The sequence below is a fragment of the Gastrolobium bilobum genome, unplaced genomic scaffold (genome assembly GCF_033153095.1).
Source record: "Gastrolobium bilobum isolate Gb01-03AN ecotype WA unplaced genomic scaffold, APGP_CSIRO_Gbil_v1 utg45968, whole genome shotgun sequence".
NCBI classification, from domain to species: Eukaryota; Viridiplantae; Streptophyta; class Magnoliopsida; order Fabales; family Fabaceae; genus Gastrolobium; species Gastrolobium bilobum.
Window position 1 is genome coordinate 10,055 of NW_026898408.1, and position 9,993 is coordinate 20,047.

Genomic DNA, 9,993 nt, shown 5'->3' on the forward strand with positions numbered 1-9,993 from the left:
GTATGGTTTTTGCACCGTTTTTGACGAAATGCACTGTGAATCACTAATTGTACTTCATTTACTTATGCAACTTAAAACTTATAAACTTATCATTTTCTTGGGCCTATATTGACTTGCTTGGCATATATTGGACTTTCTTATTCTTATTTCATCAATTATTTATTTCTGGACTCTACCGGTTGCTTAAACAGCAGTAAAAATACCCGGTAGAATACTATTCACGAGATTTTCACGGAAAGTGCCAGACTATACAATTTTTCGTTCTGAACTCATATTTGTCGTCAGAATTATCAAATTATGTCTCTAAAATTATTTTGCTCTTTTAAGCTCTATCGGTTAATTCACAAAACTGTAAATTCTCCGGCAGAACGCATTGTTCATAACATAGTCATGATTAGAGTCAAAATACTCGGAATCACTCACTGAATCTAATTATGGTATTTAAATCTTTAAATTAAACCTCTAATTAAGATTTACCATTTAGGGTCATTGTAACTACCTTAGCTAAATTAAAGTTAAGTGTTGGGTTAGGAATTAGTAGACTAGTACATGAGAAAATTAGTGAACCATTTGGGAGAATTAGTTTTGGACCATTTTCCTTACAAGGGCCACGGCCCAAACCTTTAAGAGGGAACTTGATTCAGCCCAAAATAAATCCCTTCACCCTCTAATCATGTGCATGTAAAGGAACCAACAACAAGCTGGTTGCTTGTAGCATTAGACAAACTCTAGTCAGCATGCGTCCAATGGAAAGGGTTCACGGCTTATGGGGCGCTAACAAAAAAAACTACGACAAGCTTATGGGGCGCTAGTTTTATCCAATGAAAGTGAAAAGGGGCAGCATGCATGAAAGCTCATTGGCTGGAAATCCTACACCTTTCTTAGCCTCACTTATTGCTTGTGCACTTGCTAAGGTCCATACAAGAGTTATCATTTTACCCTTTCCCTTCTCTTAAGCGCTGAAGTAGTGGAGTTAAGCTGATGCTGACTTTGTAACTAGAAACCAGAGTGGACCACACTCACTCCCTCTTGGCCGTGAGTATTCCGTGAGAGAGACTCAAAGAAAAGCTTAAAAAAAAAAAAAATCTTACATTATCCTCCTACCCTTTTCACAGAAGCCGTGAACCCTTAGGCCAAAAACATTCACCTCAACTTCCATTCTATTCCTTTGCTGTTCGGCTGAAAGTACACCTCAAGGAGGGGAGGCGCTAATCTTGGGGTCTTCCTTGTTGTCGTGGCTTTGTGTGATTTGATGGAGAGCTCACTGCATGCAGCTCAAAATCCAGAGCCTTATCATCGTTTTCTGCCTTTCTTGTATTCAGCCGAAGACTCCCTCTCAAGGACACAAAGAAATTTTTCCTCCTTGTTCAAGGCAACCTAAATCAGTCCCAATTAAGCTTTGTTTCGTTTCCCTGCATGTCCTTGAATCAGCGGTGGTTGAGCCCTTTCCCTTGCAGGCAACTGGATTCAGATTTTTGGAACTTGGGAGAACAAAGAGGGTTGTCCCTTGGTCCGATTTGGAATCCTGGATGTGTAGTCAACAAGAGGTAAATTTAAGCGCTAGCCTGCCTCTTTATTCCGGAATGGTGCGTCTGCTGTCTTTGGGCTGATGTAGTTTCTGATTTTACTATGTCATTATTTTCCACATTATTTGGTTTGCGTAACTGTCTTAGGAAATTAAGTTTGCCGTTTAATCTACTTCTTGTTCAGCCGAATTGTTAGGTGTAGTATAGTAACTGCTAAAAGTATTAATTAATTGTGGAGAACTTGAAAATAACGCACACAGGCTGTGGTATCTAGCTTTAATGGAATTAGAGTAATTCGACAGCTTGTCGTAGTTTTTTTGTTAGCGCCCCATAAGCTGTAAGGTTTTAATATGTGAAAAAAAAATCCTGAACCCCTTTTAAAAAAAAAAATAGGAACCGATTCTGTGAGGGATTGGAAACCCAGGGTGTGGTGGTCATTATTAACTAGTTGATAGTACAGATTTGAAGTCAGTAAAATATTAGAAAAATATATGTATAATAATAATAATGACCCTTGTAAATTGGAAATTGTTCGTTAAACTTAGTCAGTGGTCTAGCTTTGCATATGATAAATATACTATGAAGGAGGTATGCTGTGTGCATCATTGGTACTCTCTAAATCTTGTAAACATGGTTATTTAAATGATAAATGAGTGGGCAGGACCGAAATGGTTTATATAAAAGAACCTTGGGCTTTTGTAGCGGTTTACGGTTAATTGGAAGAATATAATGTAGTGTTTAAAGGCTTTGAAATTAACTTGGCAGCATGTTATATGTTCCCCGTAGCACACCATAGGGCTAGGGAGGTAGAAATTATATGAATGAAAAATCGTGAGACTTTTGTATGAAAGCCAAATTGAACTTGAGTAACCCTAAATTGTCTTCACTGTAACAAGTTAGAAAAGAACTTGAAGTCAGAAAACTTAGTAAGAAAAAGAATTATAGAAACCAGGTTAAGTGCTAGGCTTGTAGGCATGGCTAATGCTTGTAAATTCTAAAAATCGACGTTTGAAACTCTGGTTGGTTTTGCTTGATTAGGTGTGCATAACTCTTGAATGTGGAATGAGGTTGCTGCTACTTGAATTATAGTTGGGCACACAAGGTAAGTGTCTCGTGACATTATCTCTTGTGACTGCTAGCTGGTGCATGAGTTGTGAACGTTGCTCTCATGATCAGTTTCTTGCAAATATTACTTGGATTCTGCTCTTGAACTTGATATGCCGTCTATCTTGTGAATTATTTATTCCTCGGCATCCTGATATTGAATCCATAAATGATATGTAAACCTGATTATTATCTAGTCATGCATACACATTCATGATTTTTACTATATGACCGTGTGTGAATCATGACATTGCATACATGCATAAATTTCATGTTTACATCTGAAAATAATTGTGAAAAGTATGCATACGCTTGAGCACGCATCATGTAGGCATCCCTTCGGTATCAGGGCATGGGACACTTGGCTTCAGTCTGCATAGGCCGCAGTTGGAATCCTTCCTGTTGGAGCCAAATTGGATTATCCACTGTGCTTGTTAAGTACGTGCACTATAATGCTATGAACGTACTCCTGGCGTTATATACGCAATCTCTAGGCGTTATATACGCTATGATATTATTATTCTTGGACGGATTTAACTTGATGATGCGACCGTTTTGTAATTCTGTATCTAGTCAGTACTGTTGCTGTATTGGTTTTGTTATCACACTATTGGGATTTTTCTCACCCCTTTGGGGCTGCTATTTTTACAAAATGGCAGGAGGACGGAAGAGCATGTCAAGTCATGATTATATGGATATCTGCTGTTATGTGCTGCTGTTTGGACTTTTGTTGTTGCTGTTTATTTGATGGATAACTGTATTAATTTGAGAAGTTTGGACTACGGTTGGATTATGATTTTACTGCTATTTTAAGCATTTTATTATCAGAAAATATTTTGGAAACAAATTCTAGAAACGTTTTGTAAAAATGATTTCAGACATTTTACTAAGTGTTGATTTTAAACAGTTTCGCAAGCACTTTGCGAGTTATGTTTCGAGGGGCAACCGAACTCCGAATTACTATTATTTTATATGCACGCGAAGCCCCAGACGTGCTCTTACTAGATTATGTGGAATATTTTTTTAAATCGTCGGAACTGATGTTATACGAATTTTTAAAGACAGCAAGGTCAGTCAAGAAATTTCCATTTTCAGCAAGTTAAGAAATTTTGAAAGTGCACTCTGAATTTTGGTAAGGAACCCGACTTCAAATACAAGTTTTAATTATCAACCTAAAAAATGATTTTTCAGTACTTAAAATAAGACAGAAGAACTCTAATTTCGCTTAGCAAATGTAAGAACCCGCACCGTTAAATAAGTTATTTAATTAATTAATTATGCAAAAATAGGAAATGATTCTATAATTGACCCTAATAATTATTTAAGAGACTTAATAAATGTAGTAAGTGGTTTAGAATGCTGAAAGTCGCTTTTCGAAAGAAAAGTGCAGATACCGGTTCTGCTAGTCGGTATAAATGCGTACCGAAAAAGTATCCCAGAAAATTATAATAAGTACATGATAATTGCTAGAATAATATGTAGGACTTGTAAAACGAGTTTCAAGTCCATATAATGAGAACTGGTGCCAGAAACTGATACTGGCTATGATAAGCGCGTACCGAAAAGGTGCTCCAAAAAATATAATAAAAATATGAAAATTCTTGTAAAATTGAGTAGGTTAAGAATACAAAGTTTGGGATTAAAATTCTAAGCGTAGCAATTAAAGTTAATACTGTGCGCTTATGTGTTAAATCACTATAAATAGGCACACTTGGCCCTAAACCCTAGGCACTCAGCTTTGTCTACGTGACTTGGTGGCTGACTTGCACCTTATACACTGTTCCATTGTCTTCCCTTCATCATTTCTTGAGCTTGTGGTCATTTCCTTCACAAATTCTTCTCCTAACCACTTGGTGTGAGTGAGGATCATCCTTGGGAGTGTGTTGGTGGTCTTGTTTCTGAGTTTTGGAGTCAGTGTGAGGGAGGTTTGGTTGTTGACTTGTTGGTTTTGGGTTGAGAGAAGCCTTGTCTTGGTTTTTGGAGGTCCAAGTGGTGACCTTTGGTGTTAAAGAACCAACCTTTGTGTTGCTATTTTCGTGCACCTTGAGGGATAATACCTTAGCACCTGATTTGGGAGCTCCAAGAGCATCCTTTTGCTGAGTTTAAGCTTGGGTAAGCTTCATCACCTTTGAACTTGAGTTTTGATGCTTAAAAAGGGAACCTTGATGCATGTAAAGGTTAAAAGATGATAACTTAACGCTGGGTAATGTCAAACACACCTAGAAATGCATGTGTTAGTGCCTAAAATCGGTAAAAACCCAACCTTGGAAGGATATGTTCACAAAATGCAGTTTCTGCATTCTGTCGTGAAATATCCGGATATCTGCCCGCGGAATATCCGGATATTGGATATCCGGATATGTAAATCCGGATATGGGATATCCGAATATGGGGATCTGGATATGCACTGTGGGATATCCGGATATTGCATATCCGGATATGGTCCTGAGGAATATCCGGATATTCTGGGATTTCGAAGAACAGTAGCTGTGCTGTGAGGACAGTAGGCTATTGGGGGTTTGTGGACCCTAGATTGATGAAGTTGAACTTCTGTAATTAATGAACTAAGTCAGAATCATGTGATTAAGGGCTTGTGGCTTTGTTGGAAGCCTTAAGACGTAAATCGTTAAGGAGAACGTAGTATTTTTGTTAATGCTTTTGAGTTATGTATGTTGATACACTTGCTGGTCCTAAATCAGATTGTGATCTGTTGTGTGTTGGACTTGAGCTGTGAGGACTCTTGGCATTGGATAGTGAGCTTGCAAGGTAAGCTTTCGTGTCCTCAGTTTAGCCATGTTGTGGTTCCACCATGTCCCATGGGGGTATGGTATATGCATGCTGTGTTACATGCTTTTGATGTTTTGGAAATGCTGTTGAGCTGTTATATGTTAGTGCCTTGTTGATATGCATGGAGGTGTTCCACCTATACGGTAAGCCTGAGTATGTAGAACATACAATATGGTGAGGCTGTGGGTGAGGTGCAAGCGGTGTTCCTTGTACTACATGTAGGTATAGACGTATTCCTACATTTCTTTGGCCAGAAGAATAGTGATTACACACATGCCATAGATATTTGTTGCACTGCATAGTTTTGGAACCGATAATGATATAAATGCTTTTAGAACTTATATTGCACATGTAAGTGAGCTTGGGGTGGAAGATCCTTGAGGACCCCTTGTCTTACTGAGATTTCTTGTCTAGAGATCTCACCCCAAGTTTGGGGAATACTTATTTCAAGGTCAGGTAATGTTGAGATCTCAGGCGGCAGGAGGCCGGAGCTGAGTTAGATATTGATGATATTGCTGACTTGTTGGATACTGGATATGCATGTTGTTTTTATGTTTTGAGCTTCATTCTATGATTATGATTATCTTGTTGAGACGCTGTTGATTTGGTGAGCATGGGGATTGTCCATGCCACGTAGACTTGTTATGTCTTGCTTTTATTAGAGTTGTATTAATGTATCAGGATATTGTCCGGATTACGTGATGTAATGTCGTGACTTAGATACTCACTTTATATATTATATTGAGGTATTTCAGTAGATGTCTTATTGCAATTTACATTCAGGCGATATTTTATGAAATTGATTAAGTAATCAACTTGGCTAAGTTTAATGACGTCATAATTGAAAAGAAAAAGAATATTCCGCATTTTTTTATTAAGCGTAGCTTAATACGATGTAATGATAACACTACCGGATATATACGGGGTGTTACATTTTATGGTATCAGAGCAACGGTTCGAGGAAAAAGCCTGTATGTATTGCAATAATTAGGATATTTGGTTGTGTCTGTTTTGTGTGTTTGCTCCGTCGAGTATTATTATGATAATGTATATGTGATCACATTGCGTGGGCCTGATCAACTCATAATTTGTGTAACTTGTGCAGAGTCATGGTAAGTCCCGGGTGAAACCGCGAGACTTCGGAGGATCAGCCCGATCCTGTCCTGGCTACATTGGCTGAGATGCAGGCGGCCTGACAAGCCGACCAGGAGGCCATGAGAATGGCGAACCTGGCCATGCTGGACGCCGTCAGAGAGGCGAACAGGAAGGCCACTGAGGACGTGTTGGAGGCCAACCGTCTGGCGAACATGACGATGTTTAGAGTCATGTTGGAAGAGATGAGGAATGGTCCTGCTGTTGGCCATGTTCCTCCGCCACCACCACCACCTCCACCCAGTCTGTAGGATGACTCTCAGAGTCAGATGGGGGATGGCAGTCACCTTACGGGGGCCATGCAGACCGTCCCTGTTTTTGTTGAGGATCAAGATGAGATCGATCGTCGGCTGAATGCTTTTTGTAATCATAAGCCACCTACCTTTGATGGATCCTTTGATCCTATTGCTGCAGCGTGTTGGCTACAGGCGTTGGACAAGATATTTCGGGTCATGCAGTGCACATATCCGCAGAAGTTGATGTTCACTACTTACATGCTGGAGGGCGATGCCCACGAGTGGTGGACGGACATTTCTCATATCTATGAGATGCAGGGTCATGTGATGACGTGGCCATTGTTCGAGGATTTCTTCTTAGGTCGGTACTTTTCGTATGATGCTCAGGAGAGGCAGCAGGGAGAGTTTGACAGATTGGTTCAGGGCTCGTTGTCCGTGGACGAGTACCTGGCCAAGTTCAACCAGTTGGTGAAGTTTGCACACTTCAGGATGGCGAGGCCTACTCCTACATTCTTGGCCGCTAAGTTCCGTAGGGGACTTAGTGAGGATATTGCTGGTTATCTTGCTAGTTCTGCTTCTAGAGACTTTGGGACACTTGTTCAGCAGTGTCGCGATATAGAGGACTTCTACAGCACGAGTAAGGCCAAGAAGGCCAAGGTTGCAGAGGCGACGAAGGTTGTAGCTGGTAGTTCCACTTCTTGGCGAGACAAGAAGTTTGGGAACAAGGGCAAGGGTAGACAGATGGCAGCTCGGCAGGCGCCGAATCAGTTCAAGAGGACTTCTGCTCAAGGGAGTGCAGCGAGACCTCCTGCTCCCAAGTGTTCGGGATGCGAGAAGACTCATTATGGGCCGTGCTCTACCGGCCAGTTGATTTGCTTTCAGTGTGGCAAGGAGGGCCACTTCTCCAGAGACTGTCCGTCGGTGACGACGAGGGCTACTGCAATGCAGGCAGTGCCAGTTCAGATGGTTCCCCTTCCACCTACTTCGGCACCGGTAGTGCCACCATCTTCTGGGAGAGTTTATACTCTGGATCGACAGCAGTCGGACCGAGCTCCGAACCTGGTTAGAGGTACTATTACGATTGGTGCATCAGCTGTTGATGTCTTGTTTGACTCTGGGGCTACGCATTCTTTTGTTGCAACCCTGATTGCTGTGGGGCTTGAGTTGCCCATGTCTGTGCTTTCTCCACCGCTGCAGGTGACCATCGCCACTGGAGAAAGATGTGATGCTACCACAGTTCATCGCGATGTAGCCTTTCAGTGGGATGGTCGTGAGTTCTTGCTAGATCTGATAGGATTGTCGATGGCCAACTTGGAGGTTATTCTGGGTATGGATTGGCAGTCTAGATATTGTGTGATGATTGATTGTTGTGCCAAGCGTGTAGTGTTGTCTCCATGTGATTCCACAGCCAGTTCCTCGTCGTACATTTCGTTGCTGCAGGCTAGGAGAGCCTTGAGAGCAGGGGCATTTGGATATGTCATGTTGAGAGGTTTGGTGAGTGAGACACGGAGGATATCACTGGCATTCCTGTGGTGAGGGAGTTCCTCGAGGTGTTTCCTGAGGAGATTCCTAAGTTTCCGCCACAGAGGGAGATAGAGTTCTCCATAGATCTGTTGCCTGGTGTGGGGCCGATTTCTTTAGCTCCATACCGGATTTCGCCACCGGAGTTGGCAGAGCTGAAGAAGCATATTGAGGATCTTTCAGTGAAAGATTTCATTAGACCGAGTGTGTCTCCTTGGGGAGCACCGGTTATCTTTGTGAAGAAGAAGGATGGGACAATGCGATTATGCACCGACTACAGGCAGCTGAACAAGGTGACAATCAAGAACAAGTATCCCCTTCCTCGGATTGATGATCTGTTGGATCAGCTCAGGGGTGCTTGCGTGTATTCAAAGATTGATCTTCGGTCCGGATACCATCAGATTCGGGTGAAGCCGGAGGATGTCCCGAAGACCGCATTTCGTTCGAGATACGGTCACTTTGAGTATTTGGTGATTCTGTTTGGACTCACCAATGCACCTGCTATGTTCATGGATTACATGAACAGGATTTTCCAGCCGTACCTGGATCAGTTTGTGATCGTCTTCATTGACGATATTTTGATTTACTCCAAGACAGAGGAGGAGCATGTGGAGCATCTGAGAACTGTTCTGCAAGTGCTGAAAGAGAAGAAGCTGTATGCAAAGCCTTCAAAGTGTGAGTTTTGGCTCCAGTCTGTGAAGTTCCTTTGGCATGTTATTTCTGCTGAAGGAGTTGCAGTGGATCCGAAAAAGATTGAGGCCGTACTGGATTGGGAGAGACCCAAGATAGTTACGAAAGTGAGGAGCTTTCTGGGTTTGGCAGGTTACTATCGGAGGTTCATCAAGGGATTCTCCACCATGGTTCTCCCATTGACTCGCCTTACTCGGAAGGAGACTCCGTTTGTGTGGACTCACGAGTGTGAGGTCTGTTTTCAGGAGTTGAAGGAGAGACTGACTACTGCACCTGTGTTGGTCCTTCTTGATCCTGCGCTTGAGATTGAGCTTTACACCAACGCCTCCGGGAAGGGGCTAGGTTGTGTGCTGATGCAGTTGGGAAAAGTGATTGCCTATGCTTCGAGGCAGTTGAAACCTCATGAGGAGAACTACCCTACTCATGACTTGGAGTTGGTTGTTATTGTGTTTGCTTTCAAGATTTGGAGGCATTATCTTTTTGGTTTGAGGTTTGTGGTGTTCAGTGACCACAAGAGTTTGAAGTACCTGTTCAACCAGAAGGAGTTGAACATGAGGCACAGGAGATGGATGGAGTTCATAAAGGACTACGACTTCGAGCTGAGGTGTCATCCTGGCAAGGCCAATGTGGTAGCTGATGCTTTGAGTCGGAAATCCAGTAGCTCATCCAGTTTGTTACTTGGTAACTTTGATTGGTTGAGAAGTTCTGAAACCTGACAGTAACCGCTCCGTGTGGGAGTGCGCTTCTCGAGATGGAAGCAGCAGACATTATGAATGAGCTGTTAGAAAAGATCAAAGAGGCACAAGTTCAGAAAGAGTGTCTGGATTATGTGAAGAACTAAGACGGTGTGTCTTGGAATGATGATGGACTTCTTTTGTTTCAGCAGAGGATCGTGGTTCCTCGAGGTTCGTTGACCGAAGAGGTTATGGTAGAGGGCCATAAGGGTCGGTTTTCTATCCACCCTGGTGCTACTAAGA

At 42.1% G+C, this 9,993-nt stretch overlaps 1 long non-coding RNA gene across 1 annotated transcript; it reads left to right on the forward strand.

The window, feature by feature from the left end:
- Positions 1-950: 950 nt before the first annotated feature.
- LOC133315868 (uncharacterized) lies at positions 951-3,548 on the forward strand. The gene is made up of 3 exons (XR_009752152.1): positions 951-1,547; positions 2,565-2,628; positions 3,290-3,548. It is a non-coding gene; the product is annotated as an uncharacterized LOC133315868 (long non-coding RNA).
- The last annotated feature ends 6,445 nt before the right edge of the window (positions 3,549-9,993 follow it).